The sequence below is a fragment of the Lissotriton vulgaris genome, chromosome 7 (genome assembly GCF_964263255.1).
Source record: "Lissotriton vulgaris chromosome 7, aLisVul1.2, whole genome shotgun sequence".
NCBI lineage: Eukaryota > Metazoa > Chordata > Amphibia > Caudata > Salamandridae > Lissotriton > Lissotriton vulgaris.
The window spans coordinates 320441262-320458191 of record NC_141695.1 but is presented as its reverse complement, the minus strand read 5'-3'; positions in this window follow the sequence as shown (position 1 = coordinate 320458191).

Genomic DNA, 16930 nt, shown 5'->3' with positions numbered 1-16930 from the left:
TTGAGATCGCACGGAGGGCGGTCCACACAGCTGAACATCGGAGGTCCCGCTCCGTTGCACTCCGTCAGGCGGCTTCAGGAACAAGGTACTAGCGTGCAGAGCATCCGCTCTCACGCCGAAGACGAACAGGGAACTGAATAACGCGCAACCGGAAGCGCATCTTTCCCCCAGATGTACTTCCTGAGTGGAGCCTCAAGGCTCATGGGACATGTAGTTTCTAGCGTGGCAGGCGCGATAGTCTGTGGAGTCTGACAGTACATCCCCCCTCCCTAGCGCCTCCTAGGACCAGGCCTCAGGGGGTATCTACGATGGTAGGCATGGACAGCACCCGGGGCATGTATGTTTCAAACAGGTTCCCAGGAATCGTCCTCCAATGAGTAGCCTTTCAGGTACCAGGTACCACAGAACGCCCCTGCGCCATCTAGAGTCCTTAATACTCCGAACCTCATATTCATTTCCGAGTACCGGAGGCGGGGCCCTCCTCCTAGCCGAGAGAGCAGGCTTCAAAAGATTGCAATGGAATACCGGATGTATACGCAACGAACCAGGCAGTCTCAGCTTAAATGCCACCGGATTGATTCTCTTCATGATGGTATATGGCCCAATGTAACGGGGATGGAACACACTACGCAACTTAAACCTAATGTTGCGAGTCGACAACCAGACCCTATCACCAACTTGGAACGTGGGGCCCTCCACACGGTGTTTGTCCTCCCATTTCTTGTACACAGCTTTCGCCCTCTCCAAATGCACCCGAACCTTCTTATGTAGGGCTTGGACCTTCCGCATCTGTCCCAAAACCGTGGGCTGTCGAGATACCTCCTCCGGGATGTGCACGGGAAGGATCCGTGCGTCAAACCCGTAAGTAGCATGAAAAGGCGAAACACCCACTGAACTATGCCAAGCGTTGTTATACGCTATTTCAGCCATCCACAACAGGGAAACCCACGAGTCCTGAGCATCATCAGCAAAACACCTAAGGTATTTTTTCAGTGTCTGATTTAACCGCTCAGTCTGCCCGTCCGTCTGCGGGTGAAAACTGGTTGAGAGCGAGGATTGGATATCCAACGCCTGACACCACGCTTTCCAGAATCTTGCTACAAACTGAGGGCCTCTGTCAGACACGATAACCTCTGGGACGCCATGCAACCTTATAACATGGGTAAGCAGTAGTTGAGCCGTCTGCCCAGCGGTTGGCAAATTGACACAAGGTATAAAGTGTCCCAATTTAGTGAGGCTGTCGATGACCACCAACACAGCTGATTTACCCTGATCCAGTGGTAGTCCTGTGACAAAGTCTAGGCTGATGTTTTGCCATGGTTTTCTCGGTGAAGGCAAGGGCATCAACAGTCCTTTCTTCTTTCCCGGGAAGGTTTTAGCCCTAGCACATACCTCACACTGACCTATCCAAATAGGGATGTCGGTGTTTTCAGACTCCCACCAAAAATGTCTTTTCATCAGGTGAGCAGTCTTTTTTACCCCCTGATGTCCTGCCAAAGGAGAATCATGGCACCACTTAAAAGCCTTTTTCCGCAGTTCTGGAGTAGGAAGGAACAATCTATTGTCCTGAAAGGGCAAACCATTCACCAGGTTGCGATTGGCACCCTTCGTAACCCAAAGGACCCATGCATTATGATCCTTTGCTTTGCGTACAATGTCCAAAAAGGTGTTGGCCTGTATTGCACAGATCACTTTGTCAGGACTTACTATGGCCATTTTCGCTTCCTCGCTTCCATGGTCTTCCAACTGATCTCTGCGGGATAAGGAATCTGCTTTCAAGTTTTCTGCCCCTGGTCTAAAGGTGATGGTGAAATCGTATTCTGCGAAAAAGAGCAGCCACCTCATCTGTCTTTGCGTTAAGTGCTTAGCTGTCTTCATGTTTTGAAGATTTCGGTGGTCTGTATAGACAGTAACTGGGTGTCTGGCCCCCCAAAGGTACTGCCGCCATTCTTGGAATGCTCTTTCGATCGCTAACAACTCCTTCTCAGTGATGGTGTAATTCTGTTCGGGTAGGCTTAGTTTCCTAGACAGATATGCCACCGGATGTAGCTGCCCGGTGTCCTTATCTCTCTGAGAAAGCACAGCTCCAATGGCTTCGTCGGAAGCATCTGCTTCTACGACATAAGGATATTCTGGTCTAGGATGAGCGAGTATCGGTGCGGTAGTGAAGGCTTCTTTTAAGTACTTGAATGCCTCAGCGGCTTCAGGGGACCACATGAACCTTACTCCTTTCCTAAGCAGTTTAGTCAAAGGGACTGCTACTTGAGAAAACCGCAAAATAAACCGGCGGTAATAGTTCGCAAATCCCAAGAACCTTTGCACGTCTTTCACACACGTGGGTGTGGACCACTCAAGTACTGCCTGTATCTTTCTATCAGACATTTGCAGCCCCTCATGACTTAACAGGACCCCTAAGAACTCAACCTTGTCCACACCGAATTCACATTTACTTATTTTGCAAAACAACCTGTGCTCTCTTAACTTTTGTAGTACTTCGGTTACATGCCGTGTATGTTCTGTGGTGTCTTCTGAATAAATCAGAATGTCATCAATGTATACCACCGCACTGACATCCACCACTTCCTTCAAAACGTCGTTCAAAAAGTACTGAAATGCCGCCGGAGCGTTGCACAGCCCGAACGGCATTACAGTATATTCATACAAGCCGTATCTCGTTTTGAACGCGGTTTTCCATTCATCCCCCTCTCGGACGCGGACCAGGTGGTACGCCCCCCGAAGATCTAATCTGGTAAACACCTTGGCATACCGTACCTGTTCCAACAAAACAGAGATAAGAGGCAGTGGATATCGGTTTCTGATGGTGTTCTTATTCAGCATCCGATAATCCACACACGCCCTCAAATCCCCGTTCGCTTTCTTGATGAAAAACAGGGGGGATGCTGCAGGAGACCTGGATGGGCGAATAAAGCCTATATCGACATAATGATCCAAATACTCCTTCAAATGAGTCGTTTCAGGGTCAGAAAGCGCGTAAACCCTACAGGATGGTATTGTGGCTCCCTCCACCAAATCTATTCTACAATCATACAACCTATGCGGGGGGAGCTGCTCGGCCTTACTTTCACTAAAGACGTCCCTATAGGACTGATATTCCACCGGTAAACACACATCCTTTTCAGCAGCAGTAGAAACAATCAATGGAATAACTGCTGGTGAAAAACAAGTGTCCCCCCTTCGTTCCATGTGGGATTTACATTCCTCAGACAAGAACTGTATCGATTTCTCTTTCCAGTCGATGGAGGGATTATGATGGCTGAGCCAGGGCATTCCGAGGATCACCTCGTATTGAGGGGCTTCAATGATATATAGTACCAGCTCTTCCCGATGCCTGCCTTCCTTTACATCAACAGTAAGTGTTACTCTCTCCGTTTGTTCTGTTATGAGGCCGGATATTAATGGTTTCCCATCAACCGCCAAGACTTCCTCAGGAGTGTCCCTGGGTACCCGATCTAATGACAAAGAAGTTACAAGACCACTATTGATGAAATTCCCAGTAGCCCCTGAATCGATCATAACAGTTACAGCATATACCTGTAGTTGACACTCTAATCTCATGGGCATTAAGATATGGGATTCAGATTCATGCAGAGTTAACACAGTTAACGAAGGTGCTTTCCAGGGTTGTGTTTCTCTCATGTTTCCGTCCTCCCCTCCGCAGGCCCCCTCTTTAGCACTACCAGCAGTGATGGCTACTCTTTTGTTTCGAGACCATGTACCCAAACTTTTGGGTTTGGAAGGACAGTCCCTTACGTAATGTCCTTTCTTGCCACAATACAGGCAGAGGCCGGCCACCCTACGACTTTCTTTTTCTTCACTGGTTAAAGGGGAACGGACCGCCCCGATTTCCATCGGTTCGGAGTTCACGTCTGGAGAAGGCAAGGCCCGACGTGGAAGCCATTCTGGTCTGGAAGGGCCCTTCTCCCATCTTCTCCTGTCCCCTCCCCTATCTGTCATTCTACCATCCAGTCTCAGGGTCAGGTTTACCATATCAACACAAGTAACCGGTTGGGGATCTATTTGAGTGATGACATCTTTAAGGCCATCCCTTAAGCCCTGATAGAATAGGGACCTTCTTTTTTCCTCCGGCCACGAGGTTTCAGCCACCAACCGGTTGAATTTCGTAAGGTACGTTATCAAGTCAGATCTGCCTTGTCTTAATTCGAGAAGCTCTCTGTCTGCGCTAAGAGTGGTGGCCCTTCGATCGAACACCTTCTCGAATTCGGTTCGAAAAGCCGACCAATCCGAGAGAATGGGGTCGTCTTTCCTTACCAATGGTACTGCCCAATTGGCTGCATCCCCTACCAAATAAGATATCGCGAATGCCACTATAGAATGGTTATTAGGAAATGACGCAGGCTTACACGAGAAGTGTAACATAACTTGAGTCAAAAACACCTGAGTTTTAGCAGGATCCCCTGAATATCTCTCCGGACTAGCCAGAGGGATAGGGGGGGGAACCGTCACTTGTACCTGAGGATTGGATGACGAAAAGGGATTTCTAGACAACCTATCCACCTTTTCTTTTAAAGCAGTGGCTTCCGCTTTCGAGGAGGCCAGCTCCTGTTGAACCAAAAGCAGAGCCTGCAGAACATCATCCATGGTGGCCATTTTGCAACAACTGGACCAGGCAGAGCAACGTTCGTGGGCGCGTTATTCTGTCAGGTCGACTCCACGGGATCCAGTCGCTGCAACAATGGTTCCACCTCCAAATGTCACCAACACCCTGAATGTATATACACAGGGTGTTCGAGTCATTAGGCGAGGGAGAAAAATAACAAACTAAAATAAAAAACGAGGGAAGGGAAAAGGCTAGGGTCAGCAGGGAAGGGATGCCTGTAACAGAAAACAAGACATGTATCAAATAAGTGCTTAATGCCACACAGTTCTACTCTCATGAAGTCTTGCTACGTATACTGAAGTATATATACCTGATGATAAGAAAAAAAACAAGCCTTTGATAATAAACCAACACAGCCCTTCAGTCACAGCATGTAAGAATAACCTAGGAACATAGAAACAGAGGGTGAATGAAGGTCCTCACCTAACAGACGCATTCACACTCTACTGGAGACTCGTAACCAATCATACCCCACATACCACAGACTGTTAGAAGGACTCAATGTATAAATGGGGGTCCAAGAATTCCGGAAATAATGTATATCAGATCCAGACAACGTACGAGAGAAACGGCAGTGTGTAGGAAGCAAGAACTACAACACTCCGCTCCCTTCTCTTCAGAGGAACCACAATAACGACCCAAAAGTGAATAAGGCTTATAACAGAAAAACGTAGTTGCGACCACCACTGAATTCTGTTAAGGTGCACCAAACGAATAACAAGAACAAAGGTCCCAGGAACGTGTAGTTAGCTTCACCACACGCCCCCGCTCTGTATTACTTCCCCTCAATTGCCAGGAGAGTAACGGTGACACGAGTTAACCTCACTACAGTGCCCCGCTACCGATACAATCAGGAATGTACAAGGGTGTACTGTAACATGTGGTTTCGACCGCCACCGTGTTCCGCAACACCCAAAACCAAGAAGCCTATTGGAAGTAAGACACTCGCTTACAGTTTACATAGGATCGAATGTTAAGCGTAGGCAGACTGCTGGCCGCTAGAGGCGGCGGAAGATTCGGTACAACAATACCTGCGGCACTGCCCAGACCAAGTGCTTGGCGAAGGAAGTTTGAGATCGCACGGAGGGCGGTCCACACAGCTGAACACCGGAGGTCCCGCTCCGTCGCACTCCGTCAGGCGGCTTCAGGAACAAGGTACTAGCGTGCAGAGCATCCGCTCTCACGCCGAAGACGAACAGGGAACTGAATAACGCGCAACCGGAAGCGCATCTTTCCCCCAGATGTACTTCCTGAGTGGAGCCTCAAGGCTCATGGGACATGTAGTTTCTAGCGTGGCAGGCGCGATAGTCTGTGGAGTCTGACACTGGCAGCTGCAAAATACATATATACCCGATTATGGCTGACACGGTAGGAACATATAGATTTACAACATGGAATGTGCGGGGTCTAGGGGCTGTACAGAAAAGACATAGAATACACTCTTTCCTCATACGACACCACACACAGATCGCCTTTTTCCAAGAGTCACACCTTATGGCATCAGAAGCCACGAAAATGAGGAAAAAATGGAGAGGCACGATTTACTCTACTTCTAACTCCGCCTTCTCCGGGGGAGCGACAATCTGGATTAGACATGGTACACCTTTCTCGGGGAGGCGAAGCGGGTAGACGAGCAGGGCCGTTATATATTAGTGAAGGGCACATTAGATGGTACACCAGTGGTGCTTGGCTGTATCTATGCACCGAACTTTGACCAGGATAGGTTCTTACAGAGAGTGGGTCTGGCACTGGCAGACTGGGGGGGGGGTACCCTGGCTATTAGGAGGGGACTGGAACATGATCCTAGATCTGAACCGGGACAGATCACATCCCCTGCTGCAAATGGCAGGAGTGTCCCGTCTCACAGAACACTTTCAAACATGGGTGGCGAGCTGGAACTTGAGCGACATTTGGCGCGCATTTCACCCCGAGGCCAAGGAGTACTCTCATTACTCACATATGCATATGCTCCACACTAGGCTTGACAGGTTCTTGTGCACTGACTCGCTAGTCCAGAGGGTAGAAAATTCAGAATATTTAGCAAAAACCTTCTCTGATCCTAGACCCCTCACGTTTACCCTACGGTGGGGCAGGGTCCCGACTCCGTTCCCTACTTGGCGACTAAACCCGACTCTGTTAGAGGACGGCCCATTTAAAGCCTCCCTGTCTGAGACATTGGATAAATATTTTGTAGAGAATTGGGATACTGCTTCCACGAATCTGGTGGTGTGGGACGCCATGAAGGTAGTGGTGCGCGGCGCAGCAATCGGACAACTGGTGGGAGCCCGACAGGAAATGCACAAGAAACTCCGAGATATAGAGGACAGGTTGAAAACGCTGGAACAAGAGGTGGGTGTTGATCCTGCAAAGAAGAAAGATCTACAGAAAGAGAATATAGAACATGCTGATACCCTCGAGACACTGCGAGTCATAGACTACAAAGAATACGCGGACGCAGACAGGTCGGGTGCACTACTGGCCCGCCTGATACGGGAGCACCCAGAGGTCCCGATGATCACTAGTATACGGGCGTGTGAGGGGCACATAGTCCATACACAAGCTGAGATCAACAGGGCGTTTTGTGACCACCTGACTGCTTTGTACGCCTAACCTGCGCGGGTGGATCCAGATCACATTTCTGACTTTTTGGCCGACCTCCCATTCCCAACACTGACCGCTGATGCCCAGAGGGACTGAGAAGGCCCCATCACACAACACGAAATACGGGTAGCTATCAAGTCCCTGAATCGCAACAAAACGCCTGGGATGGACTTTCTCCCGGTGGAGTTTTACGCGGCTTATCCTGACATCCTGGTGCCTATACTGGAAAAAGTGTATCGGACGGCGCTAGAGGAGGGCCATCTGCCTGACTCCACGATGCAAGCACTGGTAGTCTCGCTACCAAAACCCGGTAGACATCGCATGGATATGTCCGACTACAGACCCCTATCAATGCTTTCTACAGAATATAAAATACTGAGCAAGGCGATAGCCCTGAGACTACAAACATATCTGCCTACCCTTATACATAGGGACCAATGCGGCTTCCTCCTGGGCAGAAGTACCTCTATGAATATACAGAGACTACACGCCCTCATGGCAATCACCCCACAGGACCTACCTAGGGCGGGATGTATAGCCTAGGACCTGAGACAAGCATTTGATTCACTGTCCTGGCCCTTTATGTTCCTAACCCTGGAGAGGTTTGGCCTCCCCGCCTCCCTCATAGCGTGGATTAGGTTATTTTATACTGCACCCACGGCAAGGGCGCGCACGGGGCGGCATGTGTCCGATAGATACACTGTACACCGTGGCACTAGGCAGGGCTGTCCCTTGTCCCCATTGCTTTTTGTACTTGCGCTAGAACCCCTAGCTATAGCCCTACGAACTAAAGTGGAACTGAGGGGAATCCCAAGTAATGGCATACACCACCTGATTTCGATCTACGCAGACGACATTTTATTGTACCTCCGGAATCTGGAAGCAGACCATACGTCTATTTATGAGATCTTTGACCGCTTCACAGATATCTCAGGCCTGGCCATAAACCCCACTAAGTCGATTGGATTCTACTTCCGCGATATCCCAAGCCCGGGTCCCATACCCTTTGGAGCCCACTGTATTCCGGTGGAACCCGCTACGTTCAAATACTTGGGGATCCAAGTATATAGACAGCAGGAGGATCAGATAGAAAAAAACGTTAAACGAGCTATCACACGACTCCGCGCGTCTGTAGGGTTTTGGTCGACGCTACCTCTATGTGTTATGGGCAGGATTGCGATCTCCAAAATGGTGATGCTTCCTCGCCTGTTATACTTCTTTGTTAACCTCCCTGTAATATTAACGCAATCAATCTTCGACACGCTTAACTCACTCCTAATCACCTTAATATGGGGAGTTGGGAGGAGACGGATAGGACTCTGTAAGCTGCAGCTGAGAACCAAGGATGGTGGGCTGGGAGCCCCGGATTTTAAAGGATAATATTATGCCAGCCAACTTCAGTGGCTCTCCTACTGGACAGCAGGACGGAACCTACACGAAATAGACTACACGACGGAGAGACTAGGGAGAGGAGAATTGCATTCCTTGCTCCTCCCGCGGAGCCGCATTCCCGTGGATAGCCACCCGCTCCTTCATACGGCTCTAACGTGTTGGCGGAGAGCCTTACCATACACAAAACTAACCGGACCATACGCGGCGAATATCCCCCTGTTAGGTATTCCGACACCCCACGGTAGACTTACGAACAGAGTGTTGAGCCCCTGGCAGGAGGTTGGGGTGGTGGGAGTAGGAGACTTTTTTGGAGGACACAACCTCCTTGATCACAAGGCTTTCATGCAGGCGACTGGCGCCCCTCCCCAACTGTACTTATTACATGCCACCGTTACGCACTACATCCAGCACAACTGGGCACCACAACGCCTTCAACCCCCCCAACATGAATTATTCCACTTGCTATACTATATGGGAAGGGGAAGGCATCTGGTGAGATGGCTGTACACAGGGGTTCAGAGCACACGCGGCGATTCCACTCACTGCGCTTATGCATACCTGGGCTCAGGATGTGCCTAGGGACTTCACGGAGAAGGAATGGCGCACAGTACTAGAACACCCTAGGCGAGTATTGCGCAATGTCAAGTTTAGATTTATTCAAATGATGGTTTTACACAGGGCATACCTGACTCAAAGGCGACTACATAGGATGTTCCCAGACTCCCCCCACAGATGTCCACGTTGTGGAGAGGATGAAGCCGGATTCCTCCACATGATCTGGTCGTGTGCGCGACTTCGAGAGTATTGGTCGGGAGTGTGCCGGACATTACGGATGGTAACGCACCTGCCGGTGCCGGAGGAGGCTTTGCCTTGCCTGCTGGGGTTGCGCAGCCGACCTAAGACATCAAACGCCCAATTGAAAATACTGAACTTAGCGCTCTTATTGGCACTTAGAGCAATAACGATGAGGTGGAAATCCCCCAGATCCCCGGGAACACACCTGTGGCAGGCGGAGGTGCTTAAGTGGGGGAGGGCGAAAGGGGCGGCACTCAGGAGAGAAGAAGCGAGGGGCCATCGAAAATTCCCAATGGCTCAAGACTGGGAGTCGATGCTCATAGAACTGGAGGACATTGACCTTGCCCCGGTGCCGGGACACGGATCGCAGAGCCAAGGGGGAGGACAGGGAATGTCTTGAGGGAACAGGGAGATTCTAGTTGCCCTAACCCCACAAAAGGACCCAGCACACACTAGGAACCACAGGAGCCAAGAGGGAACAAATGCAGATGTATGAGAATGTCAGTCTGCCAGGAGACAAGGGTGGAGGGAGGGGCTTACATGAGGGAGGGGGGAAGTGGGAGGGAGGGATGAAGGTTGTTCGGTTATATTGTTATCTTCCACACAGCGAATGATTACAAAGACAATTAGTAGGAACGGAGTACGAAATTCCTGTCAATTATAAAGGGGGCATAACTATGGGAAGAGAAGATATCATGACAAGGTAGAAAAGATAAAATGCCAGCTGATGTACCGGGAAGACAACTGTACTGTAATGTTTGGTCAAAAAAGCTGTGAATAAAGTTTGTTAAAAAAAAATAATTGCGTAATATAATTGGAGCTCAGGTAAAGCACTCCTTTACTTTTAAATCGTGTCTGCTATATAAAAAATGAACAACAAGGGAAAAACAAAGCATTAATATAAGTAAAGACAAATAGATACCTATTTAGTGGCTGATTATTAAATTGTGGCTTCCCCGCTTATATTGTTCTTGGGTAAATACATTTTTTTCACTCAAACTTCTTTTTTTTCATTATAGCATATGAAAGCACTTTCAAATATGTGACTGCAGAATATCAGTTACAAAAAATCTATTGTGTTTTATTTAATAGACTATAATGTTGCTGTTATGCTCCTCTTGCTCCTCAGGGTTCGGATGATGCTATAAGGGTTCCACTTCCAGACAGATCAGAACTCAACATGAATAATCACTGAGTTCAGGACCGATCAGGCAGGGGATAAAGGTCGGGAAAGGGTCAACAGGGACAAAGGATCTGAAAGACACAAGCAGACAAGATTAGCACTCTCACTCCCCCCCCCCCAAATGCTACACTCATTTAGGTCTCACTAGGGAATGATATACCTTCACTGCAGATCCTCTGCCAAACACAAAACTAACATAACCATAGATCCACTATTCTTCAATTAATCTTATCCTGCTCCTGGAGAATTCTGATTACTTCATCAGAAGACCTCGTTAAACCAAGAACCCTTCCCCTGTAGTCAATTGTGCACATACGTTTAGGTTGTGCAAATCTGGATGTCTCTAAGCAATGTCTCTTAGGCTTCCACGGTGTAACAACCGCCGCCGTACACACCTAGTTGTAGCGCTCTTCCTCACCGGGGGATCAACACGCTTCCACTGAAACAAACTACTGATGACTTTTCCTCAACCGCACTCTGCTACGAGTGGGGGAAACCAGAGCGTCCACTACCTCTCCGGCAGTTTACAAAAGGCAATGTTCAATATTTCACCACAGTTATTATCCGCCCTCTATAGTTTTAGAGGCGGTGTAGATCAAGGTCGCGAAATCCGTGAGCTCCACGGAAACGCCCTTGAAGTTAACACAGTCCGTCGGTCAGAGTTCGAGAGACAGAGTGAATACTCCTCTCTCCCTACCTGACGGCGAAAGAACCTGGGAGTCAGAAAGAGCGGATCCTTGCTCCGGTACCTCCCCAGGGTTCTAAACGAAATCCAGCGGTGGCGACTTCCATCGACCTCCCGATGTTGTTCTCTGTTAACATGATACGAATTACGCACACGCTCGGGTGCGCGTTTCCAACCTTTAATGACTCCTCCTTGACCTGAGCCTTCTGGGACTCGTAGTTTCGCTGTTGCGCCCGTTCTTCACATCTTGGCAGGCACCTTAGCTGGATCGTGACCGTATGCCCCCCTCCCCAGCGCCTTACTAGAACCACTCTTATTCGGATGCTTCCTGTAGAAGGAACGAAGCACTCTGGGGGCGTGCACCGCACTACATGGTTCCCAGGAATCTTCCTCTTCCGAATAACCCTTCCAGGATACCAAGAACCACAAACGACCACTCCGATACTGGGAGTCTCGAATCCTCTGCACCTCGTACTCCACTCCATCCGCCGTGATTACTGGGGGAGGCGCCTTTCTCCGTGCCGGTCCCGCCGGTTTCAACAACCCACAGTGGAACACCGGGTGTATCCGTAGGCTACCAGGCAGATGAAGCTTGTAAGCCACTGGGTTCACTCTCCTCACCACTTCGTACGGGCCAATGAACCTAGGATGAAAAATACTCCTAAGTTTGAAACGGATGTTCTTGGTGGACAACCAAACTTTGTCCCCCACCTTGTAAACTGGTCCATCCACCCTCCGACGATCCGCCCATGTTTTGTACACCATCTTTGCCTTCCGGAGGTGAGCAGCCAGTTTCCGATGTAACGTTAACAGAGTTTTCATGCGGGCTTGGACCGTGGGTTGATTGCCCACTTCCGTCGGTACCTCCACTGGAAGGGTCTTTGCTACATACCCTAAATTGGCCATGAAGGGCGAGACTCCTGTAGAGCAGTGTACCGCGTTGTTGTACGACAGCTCGGCCAACCACAGCATTGAGACCCACGACTCGTGTGCCTCCTCCGAATAGCATCTCAAGTACTTCTTCAGAGTCTGGTTAAGACGCTCAGTCTGTCCATCAGTCTGTGGATGGAACGATGTGGACACAGCAGCCTCGATCTGCAACGCTTTACACCAAGTCCTCCAAAAACTAGCCACGAACTGAGGTCCCCTGTCCGAGACAATCACCACCGGCAGTCCATGGAGACGGACCACCTCACTCAAGATCAACTGCGCTGTCTGTCCAGCTGTTGGTAAGTTCCTACAAGGGACAAAGTGCCCCATCTTTGTCAAGCTGTCTACTACCACCAACACCGCTGATTTGCCCGCTTCGGAGGGCAACCATGTGATGAAGTCCAGACTGATGGTGTGCCAAGGATAAGGAGGTGTGGGCATCGGTCTGAGTTTTCCTCTGGCATTTGTGTGATCCGATTTACATCTGGCACACGTCTCTCATTCCGATACCCATTTCTTGGCCATTGCTGTCATGGATTCCCACCAGAAGTGTCTTTGCAGTAGTTTCGTAGTCTTTGATATTCCCGGATGCCCCGCTATTGGAGACTGGTGACACCATTGAAAAGCCTTCTTTTGCAACCCCTGAGTAGGCAGATACAACTTGTCCTTATAGAACGGTAGTCCTTCTCTTAGTAACCTTCCTTCTTTGCCTTTTTTCCATTTTTCCCATTGGTCATGAGAACGATTCTGACGTATCTCATCAAGGAACTCCTCCTCTCTCGCTATGCAGACCACCTTTTCCTTAGGAATGATTGCCATAGGTGCATGTCTTTCTGGGTTGCCTGAGCTTTCTTGTCATGACAAGGCGTCAGCCTTGCGATTGTCCACTCCTGGACGATATGTAATATGGAAGTCGTATTCCGCAAAGAAAAGAGTCCACCTCATCTGCCTCTGGGTATGATGTCTGGCTGATTGCATGTACTGCAGATTCCTGTGATCTGAGTACACCGTAACTTGATGACAGGCTCCCAACAGGTAAGGTCTCCATTCTTGGAATGCCTTTTTGATGGAAAGAAGCTCTTTTTCTGCGATGGTGTAGTTGCTCTCTGCGGAGTTTAGCTTTTTCGACAGGTATGCCACCGGGTGGAGCCGACCAGTGTCCTTGTCCCTTTGAGAAAGAACCGCCCCTAGGGCTGTATCCGAGGCGTCCGCCTCCACTATGAACGGAGCCTCTAAATTCGGGTGTCTGAGAATCGGAGCCGACGTGAAGGCTTTCTTCAATACTCCAAAAGCCCTTTCCACCTCCGAGTCCCAAAGGAACACTGTTCCTTTCCTCAGCAATCTTGTGATGGGACTTGCCTTTAATGAGAACCCACTGATGAACCTCCTGTAAAAGTTTGCAAACCCCAGGAAACTCTGCATCTCACGAATATTCTTAGGATTAGGCCAGTCTAACACCGCTTTTACCTAACGCTCAGTCATACATAACCCTGCAGGACTTAAGTTTACTCCTAGGAACTCTACTTCAGATACCCCAAACTCACACTTGCTTAACTTGCAAAAAAGAGCCTGTTGTTGGAGTCTTTCCAATACCTCACACACATGAAGATAGTGGTCTTGTGTCTTGCTGGAATAAATCAGTATATTAGGCCTGGGCGGAGTTCGCGGAGTGGGGCTTCGCGGAGCTACGCGAAGTGGGCGAGAAACTACGCCCACCTCCGCACTCCGCGTAGCCCCACTCCGCAAAACCACTGGCCGGCAGCCCCGCAACCCGCCTCCCTCCCGCCCTCCCTAAATACTTTACAATAAAAGAACGCAATAATTTTAAAAGCACTTACCTTGCCGCCGCTGGCCGCCGCGTTCCCCGGGGCTCGTTCTCTTCCGTCTTCCGTATTTTGCAGTAATGCGCATGCGCGGGCGGCCGCGCATGCGCATTACTGCAAAATACGGAAGGCGGAAGAGAACGAGCCCCGGGGAATGCGGCGGCCAGCGGCGGCAAGGTAAGTGCTTTTAAAATTATTGCGTTCTTTTATTGTAAAGTATTTAGGGAGGGCGGGAGGGAGGCGGGTGGCGGCCAGCTACGCTCCGTCTGCGGAGCGTGCGTAGTGCCGCCTGGCTCCGCCAGCTCCGCAAAATGCGGAGTAGGCGGAACTACGCACACTCCGCAGACGGAGCGTAGCTGGCCGCCCACGGCTACAGTATATCATCCAGATACACTATAACAGAGACGTCTACCAGCTCTGCTAGTACCTCGTTAAGGAAGTACTGGAATGCCGCCGGGGCATTGCACAGCCCGAACTGCATTACCAGATACTCGTATAACCCATACCTGGTCTTACAGACGGTTTTCCACTCATCTCCGTGTCTTACTCTCACCAAGTGGTATGCTCCTCTTAGGTCTAATCTGGTGTAGATCACCGCTTCGCGTACCTGATCTAACAAGACATTAATGAGTGGCAGTGGGTATCTATTTCTGACCGTGTTCTTATTTAGCGATCTATAGTCACAGCAAGCCCTCAAATCCCCATTTGTTTTTGATATAAAAAACAAAGGGGATGCCGCCGGGGACCTGGAAGGTGGAATAAACCCCAGCTTGATATATTCATCTAGATACGCTCTGAGATGCCTTGTTTCGGGCTCGGACAAGGCATAAACACGGCAAGAAGGAAGCACACTATCGTCAATCAAGTCTATTCTACAGTCGTACCTCCTATGTGGGGGAAGGACCTCAGCCTTTGTCTTGCTAAATACTTCCTCAAACCTATGGTATTCGTCGGGAAGTTGTACCTCTTGTTCTACTACTGTTGCCACATGCCAGGATGCAGCCAACGCCGCGGCCATGGACTCTCCTCCTCTCAAACACTGTGTCATGCAAATCTCGGATGTAAAAGTTACCACTCTATCTGCCCAGTTTACTTCAGGGTTATGTTTACATAACCAAGGCATACCCAAGATTAATTCGTACTGTGGGGCGTCTATGATGTTAAGCACTATGTCTTCTTCATGCTGTTTCCCTTTTCCAGGAAGTGTCAACCTCAATATCTCAGTTTGTGAAGTTATTAGTCCTGATTTCAGCGGCTTTCCATCTACCGCCACCACCACTTCAGGTACCTCCCTGACTACGACCCCGAATGCTAGTAACTTAACTTGGCCGCTATCTGTAAAATTGCCTGTGGCTCCTGAATCCAACATAGCCAGAACCTCATGAACCTGTGAACCCACCACCATGCTTCCTTGTAATACTATATGGGCTTCTGTGGCTGAAGGGGGGTCAGAAGCAAGCAAGGGTATCTTCATTCCTGGTTTTTCGCTTACATGTGGGCTCTCAGATGTTCCCCCTTCTGCTCCTAGACTAGACACTGCTGCTCTTTTAGGTCGAAACGGTGGGCTCTGTGTTTTAGGCTTGGACGGACAGTCACGCACATAGTGGCCCCTCTTCCCACGGTACATGCACAGCCCCTGTGTGCGCCTGTTCTCTCTTTCAGTGCGAGATAACGAAGCCCGTACCGCCCCTAGTTCCATAGGCTTGTTTCCCGTCTCACAAGGTGTATTCTCCTTTTTAAATCCGCTATCCGTACCTCTGTCATGAATGCGCCCGTCCAGACGCAAAGAGAGGTTAACCAAATCTGCGCAAGTGCGGGGTTGAGGATCGATTCTGGCTATCATGTCCTTTAGCTCCCCGTTTAGCCCCTGATAAAACAATGACAAGCATTTTTCCTCTGGCCAGGCTGCTTCAGCTACCAATCTATTAAAGTTGGTGAGATACGTAACTAAATTCCCCCTCCCCTGTCGCAGTGATAACAGCTCCTTGTCTGCGCTAAAGGAGGTCGTTCTCCTATCACACACACCCTCAAACGCCTTTCTAAACGCATCCCAGTCTGATAGTACCGGGTCATTGTTGCGGACTAACGGGACAGCCCAATTAGCCGCATCCCCACTCAGGTATGAAATAGCAAAAGCCACCCGTGAATGGTTAGTGGGAAAAGAAGACGGGCGACATGAGAAATGCATTAAGATTTGTGTAAGGAACACTTGCACTTTGTGTGAATCCCCCGTGTACCTCTCAGGAGTGGCTAAAGGGATGGGTGGTGCAACTGAAACCTGTATAGGGGGCAACGCTGCTGAGCTAACATCAAAAGGATTACGTGCTGTTCTATCAAATCTTTCTCTTAGGGCCGCCGTCTCTAATCTCGACGACGCTAACTCTTGTTGTAAGGCCTCTAGGACTAACAACACCTCATCATTCGTTGCCATTATAGACACCACCCGACCAGGAGGAGCAATATTTTCTTGGGTGCGTAATTCTGTTATGCTCCTTTTGCTCCTCAGGGTTCGGATGATGCTATAAGGGTTCCACTTCCAGACAGATCCGAACTCAACATGAATAATCACTGAGTTCAGGCCCGATCAGGCAGGGGATAAAGGTCGGGAAAGGGTTAGCAGGGACAAACGATCTGAAAGACACAAGCAGACAAGATTAGCACTCTCACTCCCCCCCCAAATGCTACACTCATTTAGGTCTCACTAGGGAATGATATACCTTCACTGCAGATCCTCTGCTAAACACAAAACGAACATAACCATAGATCCACTATTGTTCAATTAATCTTATCCTGCTCCTGGAGAATTCTGATTACTTCATCAGAAGACCTTGTTAAACCAAGAACCCTTCCCCTGTAGTCAATTGTGCATATACGTTTAGGTT